General features: G+C 37.4%; 1 protein-coding gene and 1 pseudogene across 1 annotated transcript in view; both read right to left on the bottom strand.

Annotated features, from left to right (window-relative positions):
• Robo1 (roundabout guidance receptor 1) overlaps nt 1-24,806 on the bottom strand; it is a 719,482-nt gene that overhangs the window by 400,894 nt on the left and 293,782 nt on the right. The window lies entirely within an intron of this gene.
• Nucleotides 13,849-14,238, bottom strand: LOC127193209 (NADH dehydrogenase [ubiquinone] 1 beta subcomplex subunit 6-like; annotated as a pseudogene).

Here is a 24,806-nt window from a genome sequence, read left to right as displayed (position 1 = left end):
TAGCCGACGATCATGATATTCTCCACCGTTGAGTGGAGAGTGAGATCTGACTCTCACAGGAACTCTGGTGCCCCTTCTCTGACCATGTCCCCTGGATGGGGAGGCCTGGTGGCACTCAGAGGAAGGATAGTAAGTTACCAAGAAGAGACTTGATACCCTAAGAGCATATATAGGGGGAGGAGGTCTCCCTCAGTCACAGACATAGGGGACGGGAGAAGGGGGGAAGTGGGAGGAAGGGAAGAATGGGAGGAAACAGGGGAAGGGCTAACAATCGAGATGTAATATGAATAAATTAATAAAAAAAAAGACTGATGATCGACCTGCCTTAGCTTCCTGAGCTTTGAGTGTACATGTGCTTCACCATGCCCAAATGTTTCTAAATGTTTAATACTTTTCTATTTCTTGATCTTGTGGATTTTTCTTAGTAATATTATTTTGATTTCCTGTTCTTTACATTGTTAGCAGTTTCTTTTTAAAAATGGTACCCACAGATTGGTACAAGGGTTAGTTAGTACAGACTATTTTACTTGGATAATTTCTATGGAAATATTAAGACTGAAAGCCAGATTTATTGTGTTAATGCTGATATCATTAAAGAATAAGGAAAAGTTATAATGGTATAACATATAATGATATATATATATATATATATATATATATATATATAAAACATATAATTCTTCAGTTAGTAAGAATGGTAACCTGAAATGCAGCTACCATTCAAAAGCTTGAATAATATGCATAAAGCCAGGGAGATCACTAAAGCATTTGATGGTGATGTCACAGGTTTCAACTATCGCTGCAATTTTAGTGGTCAGATCACTTAAATAATAAAAACTTATTTTAGATATAGGTGAAATGTCCTCTATAAAAGCAAAGAGGCTTTATATTCTAGAAGTTGTGGCTAGTTTTGTCTCAGACTACCAAACTTCTCTAACGAAATGAGGGCTTCGCCTCAGTGCTTCAGAGCAGGATGCTCACAAAGTTGATTTCTTCATATTTCCAAAAAGAGTCAATTTCTAAGTGTTTTTGAAAGTGAAAACATGGGGGCTGGGATGACGGCTCAGCAGTTAAGAGCACTTGCCTTTGTGAAGGACCCAGGTTGGATTCCCAGGGCCTAAGTATAGCTAACTACTGCCTGTAACTCCCGTTTCAGAGGCTCTAATGTCCATTTCTGGCTTCCGACAGAACAGTTATAAACAGTGCACAGGAGCTATATGTAGTTGGTGTACATATAAATATGCAGTTACTTACACATATATCTAGAATAAAAATAAATAAATATTTTTAAAAAGATAGTTTAAAATATTGGACTTTTAAATTTTATTTAAATTTGATTTTGAAATGTTCATACAATATATTCTGATTATGGTTCCCCTCCCCCAAATCCTTCCAGTTCCTTCCACTTACCCACCCACCCAACCCCATGCCCTTTCTTTTTTTCCCTGACTCCTCTATTTGCTGCACTAAAGGGATACAGATAAATAATTATTTACAGTATCAATACACATTTGCTTTTCAGTCACTGAAGCTTTGGAAAAGAAACTATTGCTGTAAGTTTATATCTCCTCCCTTTTCTTTCTATTTGACATATATTCCATCTAGTTCTGTGTGCCAGACACGGCTAAACAATAACTAGTTTTATTTCTAACATAATGTCATATGTTCGTGTATAAAAATTTAAAAAATATCATGCCCAACAAAATACTTTGCTCTGAAGGGATTCATTATGCCTATAAATAAAACAAGTATATTTTTCTTAGGTTTCAGATTTCTTCAGTAGATGGTCTTATATAAAATTTTAAAGAAAATCTAAAAGCTTAAAGCCATTTATGACCAAAACCACTCATCAGGTGATGATGGTAGTATGTTACTAGAAAATATGGGTATAACAAAATGATCTGTTTCTTTTATTTTTCCTTTTTGAAAAAAATGACATTGCCTAGAAGTTTTATAATGGTTTGAAGAAGGTTTTGTGTGTGTGTGTGTGTGCCTTAAACTCAATATTGTGAGTTGGAGTCAGCTGTTAAGAATTACTGAATTATCCAGGGCAAAATCTTGGGTATGGCTCACGTTACAGTGCATTGGATATGAAAAGGGGTGAAAACTTTGCAGTGATTAAAAAGGCCTGTGGGATTGAACTTTTGCATTCCGGAGCAACACATCAAGGGAGAAGCTGCAGGTTCTCGAGTTCTCACAGCCAACTCTGCCTGTAAATAGATGAAGTGTTTGTGAAGAAATATCCCAGGATGGCTCTGAAAAGAGTACAAAAAAGTTCCCTAACAGCGCCAAGAACTTAAACCCAGCTAGGTTTTAGCCAGGTCAGAGAGGAAAGAGGACACAGTCAGTTGTATTTTCTTTTACTCCTTCAATATCTTTTGAAATATAATTTTTTTGGTGCTTCAGAAATACATTCAATTAATCTTCATTGTGTTTCCTAGGTGTTCTTGGTAGGCTGTGGAATACAGTGACAATCATCAAAGGCTGCTCTGCGTGAATATTGTATAATATATTCAGCCTTCTTTCATTTCGACAATTTTCTCTTCCATTTCACATCCGTTCTCCCCGAACCCATTCTTCTTCATAAAAGCAACTGACATCTAATTAAACACAATCAGTCAGTCGATAATTTAGGCTATGTGGGTATTGTCAATTTAAATATGTTATCCAAGGTCAGTATGATGAAGAGATTATCCTGCTCACTCAAGCAAAATATTATTTTTTAGTGCCAGATGGAATAAATGTTGATAAAAGTTGTTACAGAATTTGTATATATTGCAAGAAGGTGTTATATTTACCAAGAAAATTGTTTAGAAACTGTAGTCTAGTTTTATGTCTCCCAATACACAAGGAAGTATATTTGTATATGTTTCACTTCATGAAAAACTCGGAACAATATCTTGATTTTGTTGTCAGGTTATTCAAAGTGAATTGAAAATACATATATAAGAAAAATGTATTCTTATATTTTCTTTATGCTATTATTTAACTTTCAGCTAAGAAATTTGGTTGTGACTGTGAAGTAGACCTTTCTATAAGTGCTTTTATAATATTCAACCGTACCTTGAATGTTTTGTTTCTACCTGGATCGAGTGATAATATCTTTTAAACATTAACTTGAAGAAAAAAAAAGACAGTTATAAGTTCAATAATTTGTCTATGGCTATTCATTAAAAATCCAATTCAAATTACCTGTTTAGAAAAACTAAATCAGCTGAGATTTTTAAACTACAATGTAGTAATATTTGTATGTATACTGTTTTCTTAAGATTTATAGCTATTGGCAATCTTCCAGTATATGGCGAATAAAATAATCAGGTATGATACATTTGTATGTTAGAATAAAAATTTAAGTAGTATCATGAAAAATCAACTTTCATAGAGACTTGTGGTGGTTTTCCAACACAATTAGAATAAGCACACACTTTCCAGATGCTTCAGGCTGACTCAGTGGCTAATTATGAGGTAGGCTTGAATTAGGTTAGCTATCTTCCTTTCTTTTGCTTAAAGACACCTTTATCAAAGTTTTAAGTGGCTTTGAATGCGGTCTACACTTGCAAATGGTGTCTTGTCTTCATCTGTTTTTGAATGGTGAACTTCTTTATTTTAATAGTCTTTTAAAATTTAAGTTCTTGAAGAGTTTGTCTCACCTAACCATCTCTATGGGTTTGAAAACAGCATGAATTAGAAAGAATAGCTGCTGACAGCCATAACATACACACACACACACACACAGACAGAGAGAGACAGAGACAGAGAGAGACAGAGACAGAGACAGAGACAGAGACAGAGACAGAGACAGAGTCAGAGACAGAGACAGAGAATACGTCTCACTTAAGAGGTGGGAGAACTGTTTGCTTCTGTGTTTGTCAAGCTTACATTGTTCTTTGCTTAGTTCACTGCCTAGAATGTTTCCAAGATCTGATTTTATAAAACAATTATAAGTCATATGTAATATTAATAGTAGAGGAGCCAAGAGATGATTTAGCAGATAAAGACACTTGCTACAAAAGCTGGGTAAGCTGAATTTAAACTCCAACCCATGTAAAGGCGGAAGGAGTGATGACTCCACAAGTTGAATTTTGACCTTCATTTATATCTTTATATGTACATCATGTGCACATACGCAGTAGTAACAATACATTTTAGAGAAATGAAAAAGATATGTACTATAGCAGCACAGCATCCCCAAACGCAAATCCATCACACCTGTTAATAAATTTAAATTCTAGTGACTTGAGCCATGGGTCAAATTCCATATCCCTAGCTCTCAGCCTCAGACTATGGCAGTTGCTATGGTCAGATGCGAAAGCTCACAAGGAAACACTCAAGAGCAGAAATGTGTATGTTTTGCAAGACCCGAAAGAAAGAGATATCAACCATCACATATAAACTGTCTGTCTCTCTCCCCATCTGCCATTGTGTAAGCATTTATGGGTCCAAAATGTGGAAAGACAGCCTAAGAGATGGGGGTTTATTGAGTCTGATGGTCCTGCTACACCATGAGGACAGCTGGCTGAGGGCCCCTGTACACACAAGAGTCCAGAACTACTGAGTAGATATGACTTCAGTCTCATGTTCTACATAGTTTCTTTTGTTTAAACAAAATTAATTTATTGTATCACAATAAAAGAGTCTGAATTCTTGGTATCAATGTGTCAACAGAGGTGGTTGGTACTATGTATGAGTCTAGTCTGTCTCATGCCACTTTTCACTTAGACAGGCTTTCTGGAGCTTTTAGTGGTCCTTAACTTCAGCTGCATCATTCCAATCTCTGCCTTCACCATCATCTGCAGTTATACTGGGTTAGAAGCCTGCAGTAGTCTATAATGTCAACATCTCCAAGGATGGTATTCCCAAATAAAGGCACATTGCACAACATTGGGGATTAAGATACCAAAGGGCATAAATTCCATAGGATAGAACAGAAAATCTCCAGGGAGGACTGGATTAAATATCTATCACAAATGATAAAACAAAAACAAAAACAACAACAACAACAAAAAACCCTTCTTTTTAGAAGAACAATGGAGGCACGCTCATTTTTATTTCTTTTACTTATTGGAATTCACTTCTCTTATGTTTTCTGGTAATTTTTCCTTAAAAAGTCACTATATTTTTCTGTAAAATGTATTTGTGTTATGCACTTTTATATTCAGTCACCTTATATTTTCCTTAAGTCAGAGATGTAGGTAGTACTCTATTGTCTCTCTCAGGAAAAACTAAAGATGGTGGAAATAGCTATGGTTTTGGACCGAGTCTAAACTGGGCCCAGAATTCTGCCCAGGCCTTTAAGGACTCTAGATGCTCATCCAAACATCACTCTTAGTTTTCTCATCTGTGATCTGGGGGCAATCATAATTTGCTCTCTGGATGAAATGAGACACTTAATAGTTGTAGAATGTCTGACAGACGGTAGATGCTTATATAAGTATGCAATATGTAAGACTCACTCACATCACATGTAACAACACCGTATTACAATCATGTGGTTGTCTTTATTATCTCTAGTACAAGTTGATAACTGATAATAAGCAGCCAGAAAATGGGGGGGGGGTATTTCCAGCATAGGCTCAAAGAAGACTTTCGTTTTCAAAATGAATACCCCCATGAGTGTTAATACGAGCATCCGAAACACCATAGTGTCAGGATTCTCTGTGTCCTTTCTCGGTCATCTCCAGCAGGTCCTGTCTGTGGTGGCTGGTTTTCTCCACAGATGGGCTGCCACTCACATTAGCAGCATTTGGATGGAGTGGGATAATATCTCAAAATATGCTTCTAAAGATCCATGTAACAATAGAAATCATCCTTGACCTTTAAACTATTCATTACATTTCAGGAGTCTAATTCCACAAGTATACTAACGCAACTTATCCATTCTATTCAAGGACTGACTGGAAACTACAAACTTCAATCTGGTGAATTAAAAATTTCAACTAATAATCTGAAAACTAAGAAGAACCATTTGCATAAATGATTAAATTACAGACCCTAATGTAGTCATACCTTTGCCTCTAAACCAAATGCCTAACTTGAGTTTTCTCTTTGCCCTTTCAGGGTAAGCACTTGCATTGTTCTGATTTTTTTTTGGTTTCATTTTTTGTTTTGTTTTGTTTTTTTGTTTGAGACAGGTTTTCTATGTGTAGCCTTGGCTGTCCTGGAATTGCTTTGGAGACCAGTTGGCCTCAAACTCACAGATGTCCACCTGCCTCTGCCTCCCAAGTGAAGAGATTAAAGGTGTATGTTATCACACCCAGCCCCTGAATTTTTTTATATCATGGCTTTTCAGCTCATCTAAATGTTAAAATCTAGCACATATTGTCTATTGTTAATAGAATACTAACAACATGTGAAAAAGTACATTAAGACCATGGTAGCTTTATTATTATTATTATTTATTATTATTATTATTATTATTATTATTATTATTATTATTATTATTATTATTATTATTATCATCATTATTATTATTATTGTACTATTCTAGTACTCCTCTACAATTCTGACTCTGCAATTGCCTGTATCAGAGACCTCTCTATCTCAACAGAAAGCATTCAATTATGTGACACTTCCTCTGAAACTCAGACATCTCATGACTACTTACAAGAAACATTCCAAACACTTTATAATAAGGAGCTTTTCAGTCTACGACATCCCTTAACCCCTTTGTATCCTCTGGCTTTTTCAAATGACTTGCTAGTTTTGCTAGGTCCTGCAACCCTCTCATATGCCTTTTTACACCAGGCTTCAGACAGGTCATATCTGAGTGCCTCTCTGTTTATTGCATTCTCTGGGGCATTAAATATCAACTGGTATTCCACATCTGTTGTGTCTACTATTGCTTCTAGATGGAATGCAACTGTTTGGGGCAGTCCAGGTTTTATAGTCCAGGAACGCTGTGTACATTCGTTTATGTAGTATTACTCATGTTTGTCTAGACAGTTCTTGCGTTCTTGCTACATCTGTGTTTGTTTCCTTTGTAGCTGCTCCTCTCCAGAGTCTTATATCTTACGCATATCAGGCTAACTGCCAGATATAAGTAGCTATGTGGTGGGGATGACTTTGAAATTTTGCTGGTGATAGGGTTCCAGAGGTATAACACCATGCCCAAGAGATTAGGTGCTGGCTGTCAAACTCTGTGCCGATGCTTAGACATGCTTAGGAGAGCAACCGACCTATAGCCTCGGCTGTCACCACGCTCTTAGTGTCTGCTCTTTTGTTTGTTTGTGTTTCTTTTTGTTTTGTTTTGCTTTTGAGATGAGGGTTTTGTTTTGTCGGCTAGACCAGTCTTAATTTCACTAACCTGAGTCTGGTCTTAAATTTACGGGAATTCTCCTGCCTTAGCCTCGTGAATCATGAGATTACAGACATGCACAAGTATATATGGCTGCAAAATGAAGTATTCCATGACTCTTGAGAGTGTCTTGCTTAGTTTTTTGTCACCAAGTCATAAGAACTTCTCTTCAATTTTTAAAAAATAATTTTTTCCAAGGCAGAGTTTATCTGTATAGCCTTGGCTGTTCTGGACTTGCTTTGTAGATCAGGCTGGCTTTGAACTCACAGAGATCCTCTGTCTCTGCCATCTGAGTACTGGGATTAAAACCGTGATCTACCACTACCTGGCCTTGAATTAAATATTTAAAGATAAAATGTTTTGAGGCACTGTTTATCAATAACTGAGTAAAATAACAGTATCTAAACAGTGTTTGGCTTATATTTCTGGAACATTCTTTCAACCTTCCTTATAGTGTATTCTTTGTACTGTCTATGCATAGTAAATGACTTTTCTTATACTTCTGATGTTACGATAGTCATAAAATCAAAAATACAAACCAAACTGGAATTAAGCTAAACCCAAAAAAAAAAAAAAAAAAAAAAAAAAGCAGAATCCACCAATTATGGGAGAATGCTTCTCAGAGCATTTTGTTTGTTCATAGCTTTTAAGAACTTCATGTGCCAGATGCTCATGTTCAAGGACAGCTTGGCTAAACTCTGTAAGGACAGATTTGCTTTTTCCAAGAGGAGATGCTCTGTGCAGTTCAGATGGCTAGCCCACATAAACAGCCTTTGACATTTCCCTGTCTGTGAATAGGAGGCTGGGAAGCCACCACCCTTGAATCCTCTGTGAGAAAATGCCAATCATGCCACCAGCCTCTGGACTACAAGCTGTAATAGCAAGCCCTATCAGCACCCAACTATTTGCCTCATGAATCTTCTTGTGGTTTTAGAAATGAAGAAGGCATAAAGTTATTCTCAATTCTTTAACATATTGATGATATGAGTAAACCCTGAAAAAGTGGGATTGTGGCAGAGACTTTGGATTCCTCTTGTATCTCGTTGGTAGCACCCTAGATAGTTGACTGTCAAAGTCAGCTGAGAAAAACTTGTAGTATTCTGAATTCATCCATATACCATTTTTCAAAGTCATAATAAAGGAAAAGATGCCATTTGTAAGTACTTCTGTTACCTGGGCATTAGACACACTGTTCTCAAATATATGTAAATGTGTGCATGCGTACGCGCGCGCGCACACACACACACACACACACACACATACACACTCACATGCCCTCATCTAGTTATCCATTTGTTTACTCAACAATAGTTTGAGCAGATAAATAACCCAGGGGCTATTGTAGAGTTACTTACACAAATAACTTCCTGAAGCACATGTTTTAATATTAAAATATTCTAACTCCATTTATCCTCTTAAAGATGAAACATGGAAATGAGAGAACACAGGATCAGCAAGATAAATATTTTGATTATGGTTGTACGACTAATGAAGAGGAAGCCATGTGTTCCAACTCACATATAGCTTGCAAACCATTGCTCACTGTATGTCCAGCCATCACTATGGGAAAATAATAAAATTGCTTTGTAATTTGCAAAAATCAAACATAATAGTTGGTAGGATGAAAGCACAAAGGTTCTGAAGCTTTTAACAGATTGCATCAAATTTCTAAAATGTAATTTTGCAAGGAGTTCCAGCCACACACTTTCTTCTTACAGACGAATTATTGAATCAAAACTGTCTTTAAGTGCAAATGAGAGGCTTGTCTCAGTACAAATGCGCATTTAAGATAATCACATATGTCATGTAATTTAGATGATAGATGATTGCTCAGATGAGCAAATCAACACACATTTTAGAGGTACCATGCCTGGACTACTGAAATAAAGTTCTGTAGATAAATATGAACATGCAATAATTGCTTCCTGAAGCTCCATTTAATTCTAATTTGAGATCCCTGCACTACCAATTATGTTTCCCCATACTCTTTATAAAGAAACTCCAGCCACAAAGTTATGTTTTACTCTGTCGTTAATTCTTACATCATTAAATACAAGTGGCTAAATGTAATTCTATTCCATTTGTCTTTTAGCTTCTGTCTTTTCTTGGGACTCTCATGCAAAGAGATCCAAAATTATGCTAGCGCAACCTTTCTCTGAGACGAAATAAACACAATTGCCTCATCCTCAGACAAACGATCAATAAGCAATACTAAGGGCAACATATCAAATGCTCCTAGGAAACCTGTCATTGAGGGTGTGTGGATATTTAGCAGGTAGACTTGTACAAGACAAATCACATAAATTAAGAGACACCTTCATCAATACAACAAAGCATTTCATATCTCAGACGGCACAGACACTTAAGCTTTCTAATTTGTTCTTCTCTAACCCTAAAGTTAATGACTACTTTTAATTCAAGAAATATCCTCTTAGGAAAACAATTCATTTGTTTATTGAAATAATCCTTTGCAAAGCCAAGGAGGTCACCTCAGGTCAAAACCCATGTCTAAGTTGGTCTAAACTTAGTGTAACCTAAATAGTGTGTCAAATTAGGCTACTATAACTATAAAACTTCATCATATACATTTACAAAAAGCCTCCTCTCAGATATATATATATATATATATACATACATACATATATGTATATATGTATTTATGAAGAATTGGTTTTAAAGGCAGGGTTTTGGGGGTAGGGCAACGTATTGGAATTCCAAAATGCATTTAACATTTGTTTATAATTCCATATCATTATGCTAGATTTAAGTTGTCAAACTAAGTTGATAACAAACACTAAGTACAGAAATGTATACAGCAACAGGCCCACTGCCAAATGAGGCAAACAAAGAACTCTTGTCAGAAGGTTACAGATTTGAAAGCTAAAGGCATGGTAATATTTTGAGGGCAAAGTTAGCTCTTTGCAATGAAATATTTTTTTTTTTTTTAAACTCCTTGAACTTTTGCAAAGCAGCAGAATGAAAACATCTTGCCACGGATTTCTGCAAAATGATCTATCCACAAAACCAGCGCTGAAAATGGATTACTGTCTGCCTGTGCTGAACACTACCTTGAGAAAATCAGACTTTGGATAAAGTGTGAGTCTTTTTTTTTTTTTTTTTTTTTTTTTTTATACTGCTTATCTTTCTGCAGCTGAATATACAGGAAACTATTTGCACCTTTATCCTAACTTTCAGTTAAAGAAACCAAGCAAAAGACATATGTAACATTATCTTATTTATAGTCCTCAGGATATTTCTCTCATTTACTTTACTAGCCGGGGACAAGAGAGTTGGGATTGTAAAAGCATGTTCCACGTGACTAACATCTTAGCGAACGAGAGCACAACGACCTCTAACACAAAGTGTTTATAAGTGAGATAAATTCATGAAGTAAAAGATGATATTTCACAATATTATTTAAGAGACAAATTATGAAATAAAATGTGAAAAAATGGAATCCTAAATATAAGAACAATGAAGAGCAGTGAGCCTAATGAAACAATGGGACCTTTTAATGTCTAATGCTTTTCTGTGGCATGGGATTTTTATGAATGGTTCCACTAAGAGAGACCTAGATTTCAGCTCCAGAAGTTATTTTTTACCATTCTGAAGAAGTAATTGATTTCTAGTTTTCTTTTTTAATCCTTAAAAGTTTTCAATAGCAACATTAAAAAATTGTAGCATGTAATAACTGAAATAAATACATATAAATTGCAGCAGTCTCTTAAGTTTAAATCTACGTGGTTTTTCTAATGTCTTCATCTACTTCATGTGAAAGTATAACCCAATATATGCTCACTAGCCAACTAGTCTAGCTGAAATGGAAGCTCAAAGTTCAGTGAGAAACCTGGTATAAATACAAAATAAAAAGGATGAAGAGGGCTGGAGACGTGGCTCAGCGGTTAAGAGCACTGACTGCTTTTCCAGAGGTCATGAGTTCAATTCCCAGCAACCACATGGTGCCTCACAACCATCTATAATGTGATCTGATGCCCTCCTTTGGCCTGCAAGTGTACATGTGGGCAGAGCACTGTATACATAATAATAAATAAATAAAACTTAAAAAAAAGGTTGCAGAGGGATTGACCTCTTTTTGTACACATGCAAGTACACTCTCAAACAAACATGCAGGAATATACATCTCTCTCTCTCTCTCTCTCTCTCTCTCTCTCTCTCTCTCTCTCTCTCACACACACACACACACACACACACACACACACATGCACACACGAACCAAAGAAAAGATAAATTTTTATTAATATTTTCCCTGATCTCTAATGAAAAGTCGGGTTTACTTTTGTGAATTTGTGTAGTTGTTGTAGACAAGCACCTGATGGATCTAATGACTTGCTCCGTGTGACTAGAGTATGGTAAGAGGACACCACTCCTGCTCCACAAATGCCCCCTTCCCCCTCTACTGCACTATGTCCTAAGCCCCATCTTGTACTTTTTATTTTGAGATATGCTAAATTCCTCAGGTTGGCTTTGAACTCTCACTGTAGCCTTAAGTAGGCCTTGAACTTGATATCCTCTTGCTTCAGCCTGCTGTCTGGGATTCCAGACCCGGATCAACAGGCCCTTGTTGGTAGTTGCTCTAAGGAGCAACCAGTGAACAACGTTCTCATGAAAACAGGCAACAAGGTCTTACGAGCCGCTAGCAGTGGAGGAAGCATACAGGAGGATGTTGGGATAACTTTAGGCCTAGCCAGTGCGACAGTTACAGGGTTATGGGGGACTCTGGGGGCAGGAAAACTGCTGATACACACCCACATGCTCCTGTCACAAGACTGTGAGACAATGTTTGTTAAAAGATTTAGAGTCCTGATGTCATTTGTTGTATGGCAATTGGTGGCTACTATCATTTTCAGTACACGGAAGTAGGATGCTTAGGTGTTGTTGACGTTTCCTTTTCTTACTTTGATAGAACATTCTCAACAAAGGGCAACTTGGGAAGAAAAGGGTTTGGTTCATTTTACAGTTTCAGATCATTTCATCATGGAGTGAGGAAAGTCAAGGAAGGAACTCTAGGCAGAAACCCAAGAGGAGGGTTGCTTGTTAGTCTGTGCAGTAGAACCAGTGAATTCACAGCTAGTGTTGTGCAGCAGGAAGCATGGGGGCTACTGCTCACTACATGGCCTGCTCTTAGGCTTGTTCAGCTAGACTTCTTAGACATACCAGAGCCACCTTCCTAGGAACAGTGAGATCCACAGTGGACTAGAAACCCCCTAAACACTCATTATTCAAGGTAACCTCTCATGGACATGGCCTCAGGCCAAACTCGTCTCCGAAATCCCTTAATTGATGTTCTCGCCAATGACTCTAGGCGCTGTCAAGTTGACAATTAAGTTTAACTAGGACACCTGCCAACCAATTAAAAGTGTGGAGGCAGCTACAAAGCTAGGAAGTGAGGAGAGGTTGGAAAATTGCTTGGGAGAACAGCAAGGGCTCCTGAATCACCTTGAAGAGATCTTTAGCACTCTGGACTCTAAGGATGATGCTAGTGAGGGTTCAGGAGAAAAGTAGGATGTGCCACCGGGAAAAGGGAAGGAGATGGTCAAACAGCAACAGTATGCCACTATCACCTGCAGTGATGTGAAAGTCAAGCATGTGTCTTATGACTGTGTGAGGCACTTCAGGGTTCTAAGAACAGTGCTCAGATATGCAACGTGGTGTTTGCTCTTTGTTTCTTTTTGTCAATGTTTTCATTTCATTTGTAGTAAAAAATGGGGGTAAAAGTTGAAAGGAGAACCATTAAAAACAGAGCCAGATCCCTCTCTCTATCCACTTCCACTGTCTATTTTATTTCCCTATCTGAGTGAGATTCAAGGAGGGCTTCCCTTAGGCCCTCCTTGTTACTTAGGTTTTTTTTTTGGGTATGTACATTGTAGTATGGCTAAAATCCTCTTATAAGTGAGTACATACCATGCATGCCTTTCTGGGTCTGGATTACCTGACTCAGGATGATCCTTTCTAGTTCCATCCCCTTGCCTGCAAATTTCATTATTTCCTTGTTTTTAATAGATGAGTAGTATTCCATTGTGTAAATGTACCATGTTCTCTTTATCCATTCTTTGGCTGAAGGACATCTAGGTTGTTTCCAGGTACTGGCTATTACAAATAAAGCTGATATGAACAAAGGTGAGCAAATGTCCTTGTGGTATAGTATAGCATCATTGTGTTATATGCCCAGGAATGGTATAGCTGGGTCTTGAGGTTGTACTATTTGTAATTTTCTTAGGAAGCTCCAGATTGATTTCCAAAGTGGTTGTGCAAGTTTGCACTCCCACCAGCAATAAAGAAATGTTCCCCTTTCCTCACTTCCTCGCCAGCATGTGCTGTCACTTGAGTTTGTGGTTTTAGCCATTCTGACAGGTATACAATGGAATCTCAGAGTCGTTTTGATTTGTATTTCCCTGATGACTAGGGACATTGAGCATTTCTTTCCTTTTCTCTGGGAATAAGCTTATTAGTTACTTTTCCAGGAAACAGATTCAGTAAATACAGCACTTTAGGAACTTGTGCTGTTACACATCTTTTAAGTTTGTAAATGTTCTTCAATGATGTTGATCAGGAATATCTTAGATTGGTGGAATTACTTCTCCTGCCTCCAGAATTCTATCATCTGGGAATATTCTGGGCTTTTTTTCAACAATGGCATATTGTTGTGTAGCTATATGATACCTGACATAATAGTAAAAAAACCCAGAGAGATATAAGTACATGAGAAACAGTAAAGAGACCAGAACGGACCAGTATGCCTTAAAGATCACTTTCTTCCATGGAGTCTCATCCTGCAAAAAGTTATTTGAGAACTGCTCCAGGGACCACATCCTGTGCAGGGACAACATGGGATCCCGGGGGCTCAGCCCCTGGTCCTTCAGCCATCACCTCCACAGCTCCAGTAGTTGCTGCAGCCACAGCTTCTCATATGGTGTGTACTCCATCGTGTTTGCCAAATGGACACAGTGTGCTCCTGAACCAGGGCCAGTCTGTCGAGCATTTCTTTAAGTTCTTGTCAGCCATTAGAAATTCCTCTGTTGAGAATCCTCTGTTTAGCTCTGTACCCCATTTTAAAATTGGATTATTTGGTTTTCTGTTGTTTAATTTCTTGTGTTCTTTATTTATTTTGAATATTAGGCCTCTATTGAATGTAGGGTTGATGAAAATCTTTTCCCAATGTGTAGCCTGCAGTTTCATTCTATTGACAGTGCCTTACAGAAGCTTTTTAGTTTCATGAGGTCGTCTTTATTAATTGTTGATCTTAGAGCCTGAGCTGTTGGTGTTCTGTTTAGGAACTTGTCTCCTGTGCCAATGAGTTTGAGGCTCTTCCCCACTTTTTCTTCTACCAGATTTCGTGTGTCTGGTTTATGTTAAAATTTTTAATCCACTTGAACTTTAATTTTGTGCAGGGCAATTTGTACTTTTCTACATGTAGACATCCAGTTAGACCAGTACCATTTGTTGAACATTTTTCCCATTGTATGGTTTTGGTTTCTTTGTCAAATATCAAGTGTCTGTATGTAAGTGGATTTATTTCTGGGTCTTCAATTTTATTTAATTGATCTATCAGTCTATTTCCAAGCCAGTATCATGCAGTTTTTGTTACCATTGCTCTATAGTACAGCTTGAAATCAGGGATGGAGATTCCTCCAGAAGTTCTTTTATTGTACAGGATTGTCTTAGCTATTCTGGAGTTTTGTTTTTCCATATGAAGTTGAGAATTGCTCTTTCAAGGTCTGTAAAGAACTGTTTTGGTATTTTGGTAGGAATTGCATTGAATCTGTAGATTGCTCTTGTTAAAATGTCCATTTTTACTATGTTAATCCTACAGATCCATGAGCATGGAAATCTTTCCATTTTCTGATATCTTCTTCAATTTCTTTCTTCAGAAACTTGAAATTCCTTTTCATACAGATCTTTCACTTGTTCGGTTAGAGTTACACCAAGATATTTTATATTATTGTGGCTATTGTGAAGGGTGTTGCTTCCCTAATTACTTTCTCAGTCCTTTAGTTGCTTATATACAGGAGGGCTACTGATTTTTTTGTGTCCAGCCATTTTGCTGAAGGTGTTCATCACTTGTAGGAGTTTCCTGGTATAATTTTTTGGGGGACACTTATATGTAGTAACATATCATCTGTGAATAATGATAATTTAACTTCTTTCTTTACAATCTGTATCCTTTTGGTCGCCTTTAGTTGTCTTATTGCTCTAGCTAAGACTTTAAGCACTATAGTGAAGAGATATGGAGAGAGTGGGCAGTCTCATCTTGTTCGTGGTTTCAGTGGAATTTCTTTAAGTTTCTATCCAATTAGTTTGATGTTGGCTATTAGCTTGCTGTATATAGCCTTTATTGTGTTTAGGTATGTGCCTTGTATCCCTGATCTCTCACAGATTTTTAACATGAAAGAGTGTTGGATTTTGTCAAATGCTTTTTCAACAATGATCATCTAATGAGATGATCATGTAGTTTTTTTCTTTCAGGGTGTGCAGAGGGAAACTGGGGAGATCAGATGTGGGGAGAGTGGAGAGAGGAGTTGAGAGAGCTTGGAAAGAAAAGGGAAACTGAAGGTGGAGACATCACTGAGACAAGCTGGAGAACTGTGACAGGGTCAGCTACAGGGAAGATATGGGAGTGTCTCTGAATGTGCCTCCTGGCAACAGAGGATGTGTGGCCAGAGACTGAGGAGGCTACCTTCTAGCCAGGCAAGACTTATAGTGGTGGGAGGGGAACACCAATCCATCTATGGAGACTTCAATCCAAGCTTTGCCCTTCCTGCAGGATGTGCAGAGATAAGGATGGAGCAGAGACTGAGGGAATGTCCAACTGATGCCTGGCCCAACCTGGGAACCCATGAGAGAGATCCAACCCCTAACACCATTAATGAAACTCTGCTACATTTATAGATAGGCCCCTAGCATAACTATCCTCTGAGAGGCCACACCCAGCAGCTGATTGAATCAGCTGCTGAGACTCACAGATAAGAATTATGTGGAATTTGGGAGGCAGGAGAGAGAGAGAGAGAGAGAGAGAGAGAGAGAGAGAGAGAGAGAGAGAGAGAGAGAGAGAGAGAGAGAATGTGAGCAGGGGGTGGGGGATATGGGGAGATAGATGGACCTAGAGGGGACAAGAAAGCCACAAGAAGACCAACAGAGTCAACTAACTTAGACCCATGTAAGCTTACAGAGATGGAAGCACTAACCAAAGACCATGCATGCATTGGATCTTGGCCCTCAACACATATATAACCAATGGTCAGTTTGATCTTCATGTGGGTCCCTAGTAAGTCGAGTGGGTGCTGTCTATGACAAAGACTCTATTGCCTGATTTTGGTCACTTTGCTGTAACCAGGCTGCCTTGCCTGGCCTCAGAGGATGAGGAGGAGCTCAGTCCTTATGTGCTGGGGTGGGTTGTTGTTGGTTGGGCTCCTCTTTTCTGGGGAGAAAGGGAGAAGATTGGGAGAAGAAGGTGGATGGAAGGGAACAGGAGACTGGGGCTGTGATTGGGATGTAGAATGAATATATGAATTTTAAAAATTAAAAAAAAAAATGGTGCCAGAAGTTTCGGAAAAGCTCAGCCTTTCTGTATAGCAAAGGATCTTGCAGTTCTGATTGGAGATGATAACCAGGGCATGGTAAGGAAATGTGCTCTAGACAAAGAGCAGACTACTAGGTTTTATTTCTCTCATTAGTATCTGAAAAAGATCGAAGCCACAGAAGCCACAAGATTAGCAGTGTTCATTGTTGAAGTCCCCCAAGTTCTGGAGCAATTTGTCAAACAGCAGCAGCAGCAGCAGATAAGTAATAAACATAGAGAACCAGTAGCATTGCCACATGTCACTGTAAAACATCAGGTGATATTACAGTACTCACCTTGTGAATACCTGGGGAAATCATTTAGATTCGCACAGTGTTTCTTATGCCCTCTTCTTTTTCTCTAATAGTCATTGCCCAAATAATTCTCACATAAATTTGTGTTGATTGCCACGTGTTTCTCATGGAGTCCTTGGTGAACACCACAGGTACCTACTTGAGCATTTGAGGGTTGTGGAGAAACAGACATCATCATGCTGGCAGCCTCGTTTTCAATCTATGACCATTAACTACATGTATGATGTATGTATGTATCTATGTATGCATGAATGTATGTATACATGTATCTATCTATCTCTGTGTGTGTATCAGACAGACAGACACAAATGCAGACACAGACACACACACACACACACACACACACACACACACAGACACAGACAGACACAGAGGCAGAGAGACTGAGTGAGACAGAGACAGAGACTGAGACAGAGAGTACATACTACCATAAGCATGTGGAACAGATGCTACCATGTGCACATGGAATGCGGAAGACAACTTGAAGGAGTCAATTCTCTCCTTCCACCTTGAGGCTCCTAAGGAATTAAACTCAGTTCATCAGGCCTTGTGATAAGGTCCTTTCCTGCTTAAATCACATCAGCATCTTACAGCTACTATCTTTCAGTGACATATTCTCTCTTCATTTCATTCCTTCTATAATTCAGAATTTCTTCTGATTTGTTCTTAACATCACCTCCCAAAGCACTATCCATCACTACTCCAATAAATTACTTAAATTCACCACCACAGTGTTAAATACAGAGGTAATTTCAATTCTCATTTTACTTTCACTCTCTTTAGAAAAATTATTTTATGATATTTAAACTCTGCATGTGTGTGTGCACATGGGTGCACACATGTGTGCTTGTGCATGCAGACATGTGTGAAAGTGTGTATACATGAGTATAGATTTCTTCAGAAGCCAGAATATGGAGTAGGATTCCCAAGAGCTGGAGTTACAAGTAGTTCTGAGCCACCTGCTTGGGTGCCTGCAACTAAACATGAGTCCATTGCCTGTTCTTAACTGCAAACCTCTCCATGTAGCTCCTTTACTTCAACACAGTTGACCATTTCCTCTGCCCTAAACATAACCTCCACATATTTTCCAAGACACCTAAAACTCTTCTATGTCTGTCTTGTATTAGTGCCAAAGAAGCAATTGTAGAATATTCAGAGTTTTTAAGCCAATAAACTATTTATTCAATATATACTGAAAAACTTTACACTATATATTGAATAAATAGTTTATTTGGCTTAAAATTCTGAATATCCTACAATTGCTTCTTTGGCAATAATACAAGTGAGATTTTCTTTATATACCCATTTCCCCTGGCATCTCACATGATCTTACCTTCCTTGCAGACCATTTCATTTCAGCTGCATACACTTTTTTCCATCATCTTCCCACTTGCTAGTCTGAGAAGAATCCTAATGGTTTTAATCACATCTAACAAGTCTCTCTTGTTTGTTCTAGTCCTTTACTCTGTCAGGGCCCAGTCTTCATACAAGTAACCAGTCGTACTTTAAAAATAAACCAAATTATGTGATTTTTTTCAGAACCCTTCCTCTACTTTATTATTGTATTCCAAATAAAAGCAACAGTTCTCACACAGTCTCCAGTCTTGGATCCATTTCTTGTCCTCATCTCTTGATGACACCAATACAGAAATATTAACTCCAGTGCAGAAGCATTGGCTGGTGCCTATATTTTCTTTTAAATGAATGGAGTGTTTTTTCCAATATAGGAAAACAAAAATAACAACAGAAAAGAGTGAAAAGCATTATGTGCAAAAAAACATTGAACAGTCTTAAGATCTGTGATCTTTCAGAGCTGCTATGTCCGGAAGCCAAAATCTCCTGAGAGGTGTCTGTATTCTAAAAGCCCCAAATGCTGGTCAACCTATCGTCATTTGGTGCAGCATTATTGTTACTTATAAACTCTATGAAAGAAATCAGGGGCCTTGGGAAAATGACTGACTTTAATTATGGAAAGAAATAGATAAGGCAACACTAGAACATGTTAATACAGCAAAGAAATCACCAAAGATTATCAGAGTCCTGTCTAGATGTTGTAGCAGCCAAAGACTCTACAGGACCAAGTGCAACAATTTGTTTTAAACAGAACCACTGATAATGGATTGGTGCTCATTAAATATATTCATATCTATAAATATATACCATTTACAAAGTCTAGATATTCTTTATTTTAGGATGCCTATGGTCAAATTCATTTTCTTTAAAGTTATCCCAAATCACATAATGTAATATTTCCTGACATAATTGTATATGTATATGTATACATATGAACTTTGAATTGCCAAATAATAAATGATAAGTTTCTCTTTTGAGATTTACTGAAATCAGTATATTTAAATGCATTCAAATTGATCACTACCACTTTCCAACTCCTAAAGAAGAAAAGAATCTTGGAAGAGAACATAAAGTAAAGGTAGAAACAGCTATTATATTCCCTCTGTTTGTAAAACTGTGGACATGCCAAGTGGGTATAATTTGAAACATTTTATCCAGTACCAACTCAAATTAATACAGATTCATAATGAAGTATTGCCCCACCACATGGGAGTGGGATGTGGGAGGATTGGGCTGGAGTTAGTCTAGAATCTTCCTTTTGAGAACTAGAATGACAGCATATCTCCAAGAGTTCACAGGAGGCTCTTAGATGTCTCAGTGGATTAAGACCTACTCAAAAGGACAGAATTCATCTCTCACACTATCAATCTAGTCAACCGCTGTTGGCTGGTGATATCTTGGACCCTAAGGGGGAACCTACTGTTGACATTTTCCTAAACCAGGGTAATTTCTAGTTGTGCTGTAAATATATATGCTTATACTCAGTTAAGTGTAGTTTTGTGCCCCCTATCCATCAAAAGATCTTCTTTTTGTAACATTGAGACAATTACAGAAATCCACAAATGGTCAAAATTCAGAGAGCACCTGACTATAGGTGCATATCTCCAACTGATACATCTACAATGCAAACCCTACACTTACAGCTTAGGGAGCATCTCAGAAGAGGGAGAAGAAATACTATGAGAGTTGGAGAATCAGGACATCTGCTATGAATATTGTCTTCTATTCATGGCAGGGAAGATGCATCCATAAAATCTCAGTGATAAGTTTACCTAAACAAGACCCATGCAATGACAGCACCAGCTGACATATCAATGTGGATGAATGTGATCTCACAAGCCTTACCCTTAGATGAAGAGCTACATGCAAACAGTGGCTACGGAGGGAGCAAGAGTTAGGCTTCTCTAGTGGAAAAGCCTGCTAGGTTATTCAATTCCAAATAGCCACACCCAAACACATACATATAAGAACAACATTAAAAGGACTCAGTAGGTTGTATTTATGTATATGTCATGTACACATGTATAGCTATATAACCATAATTAAAGAAGAGGTCATAAATTTAAATGGGTGTTGTGGGTTCATGGGGGGAGCTGGAACAAGGAGAAGATGGGGTGGAAGTGATGTAAATACAGAAGTTATGTAGGAAATTAAAAAAATAAATTAAAAATACATTGTACATAATTCTCATTGAAATACCAAAAAAGAAAACAAAAACTAAGTCAATGTGTTTATGAGTTCATACATGCATATTAAAATCATAAAGGAAAACCTACAAGTGATTAATGTAAATGTCAAAATAACACCTATTATAATTGCCTGGAGGTATCTGTGACTAGTAGGGGATATGGAAGAATTCAGAAAAGAATTCAGCATCCTGCCTCTTCACTGAGTAACACCGTTGTTCTTATACTTAATAAGTTGTGTGTGTGCCTTCTAAATCTCTGTATCTACATTTCAGCTTAAGAGGACAGAGACCCGCTATCTGGGACTCTGAATCAAATGATGAAAAGCAAGTAGAAAAATCCCTCTGTAGCGAGAGCTTTCTCAATGTCATGGGTATTTAAAATAGAGCTATGACTAGTTAAAAATTGCCCGAATATTCCTTTTTGACATGAGAAGAATGTCTTGCTGTTAGCTGTTCTGTGGAGATTGGTTTTATTAGTGAAAATGCGAGCAGGAGTTCCTATCATGCTCCTTCGCTTTTGTTCCTTTTACCATGATAATGAGCTCTTGGGAGACACTTGAAGCTTACGGTAGATTACACTTGAAGGAATATTATTCAAGAAGATGTAAGGCAGAAGGGCCCTTTGAAAGGGAGTGCTAGCATGCCTAGGAAGGTGTAATCACTCTCAGCAGATAGCTGATTATTGGGCTGGAATGTTTGACAGGCATAGGTTGCCAAAGTTGCACGGGGAGGATGGACTTCAAGCATGATAAAGAACAGCAAGCGGTAGAGAAACAGTTAACTCTAGAGCTTTTATGATTACTTTCATATTGCCAGGAAGCACATGAAAGCCTCCAAGAGCTGACTAGATATTCTGACAAAAAAAAAGTCCTGCTTTCATTGATGTAAATTACAAGTCTTTCCAAAAAAAAAGAAAAAAAGAAAAAAAAAAAAAAAAAAAGGTGAGTGCAAAGGAAAGATAATACAATTGATTTTCATTTCAAATGCTCTGGGACACGGTGTCATTTTCCTGGTTACAAAGATACGTGGTCATGATTTTAAAGAGCCAGCAGAGAACATGATACTTGTACAAGAAAATGTGAATTATTCTGTCACAAGTAGGTCCCTTAGTGAGTGCTAAACTCTACAGAAACTGTCTTGAGGCTGATGAAACCCAGTCACTGCCATAGCATCTGCTTTGTTTTTAAGTTTGTTAAATTTCCCATAGGGAAATGTAAATCTCCTGACTTAATGATGCTTTTAATGAGTAATTATTTATGAAGCTAATTTCATACTTATTTCATGGGATAGCAAAATTGCACCAAGTTTAAAACACAGAGCAAAATTAAAGGCCAATTTCTAAGTAAATGATGGTAGACAACTTACTCAGCTGCCTGTAATGTAATCACTTTCCATTAAAAAAAAAAAAAGGAAAAAGTTGTGTACATAAGTCAAGCCACTGATCCCAAATCCTGGGGCCCGTATCCATCTCTATCAAACAGCAATGCTTTAAGGGTTGTATTTACTCACTTTCATCACTCATTACTTTGGACCTACACTGCTATGGATCTACACTGCTAACTTTAGCACACCAGGCCTTTAAATCCTCCCTTCATGATCCAAACATCCTTGCTCTCTAGTTATTGTTTCCAGTGTATTTGCTACTTATGGTTATTCAAAAATTTCCTGTGGCTCTTAAATTAAGATTTTGGTGTGAGCATATGTATGTGTGAGAGTTTGTACATGTGCAGGTACACACACCTGTGAGGGTGTGCGCGGAGGGCAGGGGCCTACTCTGGGTATCTTCCTTTATCTCCACTTTATGTTTAGACACAGGGTCATGTCACTGAATCAGGAGCTCATGATTTTGGCTAGTGTAAGTGAACCCTTGAGACCTTGCCTGTTCATTGTAACTATGGTGTTATAGACCCTACTGTGTTACTACCAGCTATATAATAGGATAACTTAATCAGTAGATCTGCTGAACTTTTCAGTTATGCTAACTATTCCTAAGTTTCTTCAGAAGATTTGTACTTTAATTAGTGCATTTGTCATTTACAAAAGTTTGATGTCATGTTTTAAAGTGCACTAATTCATATTTCACTCATCTGTAGCATCCTGTTGATTTTACTCTTTAATGTTTATACTTCTATAGAGTAATTGTGAATCTCTCTGGCAATTTCTTTTCCTTTAATTTCTATGACCAAAATAGATAATATTGTTTGGGGCAGAAGAGATGCTCTAGTAGTTAAGAGGAAATGCTTGCAGAAGATCTGAGTTTGGTTTGCAGGGCCCATATCAGGCAGCTCACACCCACTTGTGTTGTGGCTTTTAGGGGAATCTGAAGCTTCTGGCATTCTTAGTCACTTGAACTCATGTGTATATACCTCACATACATAATTAATAATTTTAACAATTATTATTTTTAAATAGAGAATATTATAGCTCCAGCTTGTCCCACTAACATCACATGATCTCACTGCATTTTATTGATTCATGTACTTACACTATTTTTATGGCCAATTCTTTACAATGTGTATCCCGTATATGTCTTTAAGAGATTTTCCTTATGAGATTTAATCTTTTAAGAATTATTTTATTAATTTTAATGATATCATGGTAATTTCTCAGCTTCTTATTCATATCCTAATACTGAACAATTGTAGCCATGTCCACTAACTTTAACCCAACTTCTCTGGTTTCTGGGTTCCATGCATTCTATGTAGCAGAGTTTTGGTAAATGGTTTTTAATGAAAGGATATGTGGATATTCTATTTACTTCTTAAATATGTAACTAAGTTGGCTGAAGAAAATTCAGAGCCACTCATCTGTTCTCACAGGTATTTCATGCTTTGTGATCTTCATAATCTGCTCAAAATCTCCTCTTCTTCTATCTCAATAACCTGAAAACTTGTATGTTCTCTCCAGATATGACTTTGATGTAAACATTTTCCTCATTAACTAAGGAAAGAACTTAGCCACCAGCTATGTTACTTTGACAACTGTGGTTTTAAAAATATTGAGGAAATAATTGTCAACACTTACAACTAAAATTCAAAATATTGTTTATTATCTTTGGTGTGTGTGTGTTTTTGAGTCTGTGAAAAAAAATCAAGTAATTGTGCCACAATAGCCCGTTGTCTCTCTTTATGATCCTCACTTAAAACCTAGTGTAGTGGCTGAAATAATAGCTTAGTGACTAACAGTACTACCTGCTCAGCTGAGCTCTCCACAATGACATCAGGTGCTTTACAACTGCTGGTAATGCCTTTTTCTGGCCCTGCACACCTGAGGTACACACACACACACACACACACACACACACACACACACACACACACACACACCTTTAAAACTTAGCTGTAGTTCACCTCAGCATCCATCACCTCATTGTGATAGAGACTATTATATTTCTGTGCAGCTCCTGGAAATATCTATAGTTTTGGGCTGTGGATGAGGAACATTTGTCAAGCTCAATGTCTCCAATTATTGTTGGCTTAGGCCACAGAAGGAAATGTTTATGTATCTCCTTCCACATGAAGTCATCAGTTCAACAGAAGTGCAAGGACTAATAAACGTTGTTATAGGCAGCTACATTTTAACTGAATGAAGTTATTAACTTTAGCTTGTTGTAACTTTATAACTCATGAAAAACATGGAGTTATAGAAATACATGATGTAATATACATATTTAAGTATAATAAAATCAGTCTAAATATGCCTTGTGCATTACTACATGTATTGTTCACACAATAATTACTTATGTACTACAACCTGATATAGTGAATTTATATGTTGAGAGGAGAGTGATGAAAATATAATGTCTATCAAAAAATTAGATTATTGCACCAACTATTGAAAACTGTGACTATAAGAACCTAGACTGTTTCTAACCATAATTATTCTGTGGTGGCTTTGTGCCAGGTAGGCAGTAAGTCAACACTTAGGTGCTGAATAAGTGGTATAATTCCCACTATCATCTGCTTTAAGGAAAAGGAACACACCTTGTTTTTAGTGTTTATATACTTAATATTTGCTATTTAATTAGAAGCAAAGTAATAGAAACTAATGTGTGGGTTATTAGAATATGATATTCATTAT

The sequence above is a fragment of the Acomys russatus genome, chromosome 8, assembly GCF_903995435.1.
Source record: "Acomys russatus chromosome 8, mAcoRus1.1, whole genome shotgun sequence".
Lineage (NCBI taxonomy): Eukaryota > Metazoa > Chordata > Mammalia > Rodentia > Muridae > Acomys > Acomys russatus.
This window is presented reverse-complemented; position numbering and strand designations above follow the sequence as displayed.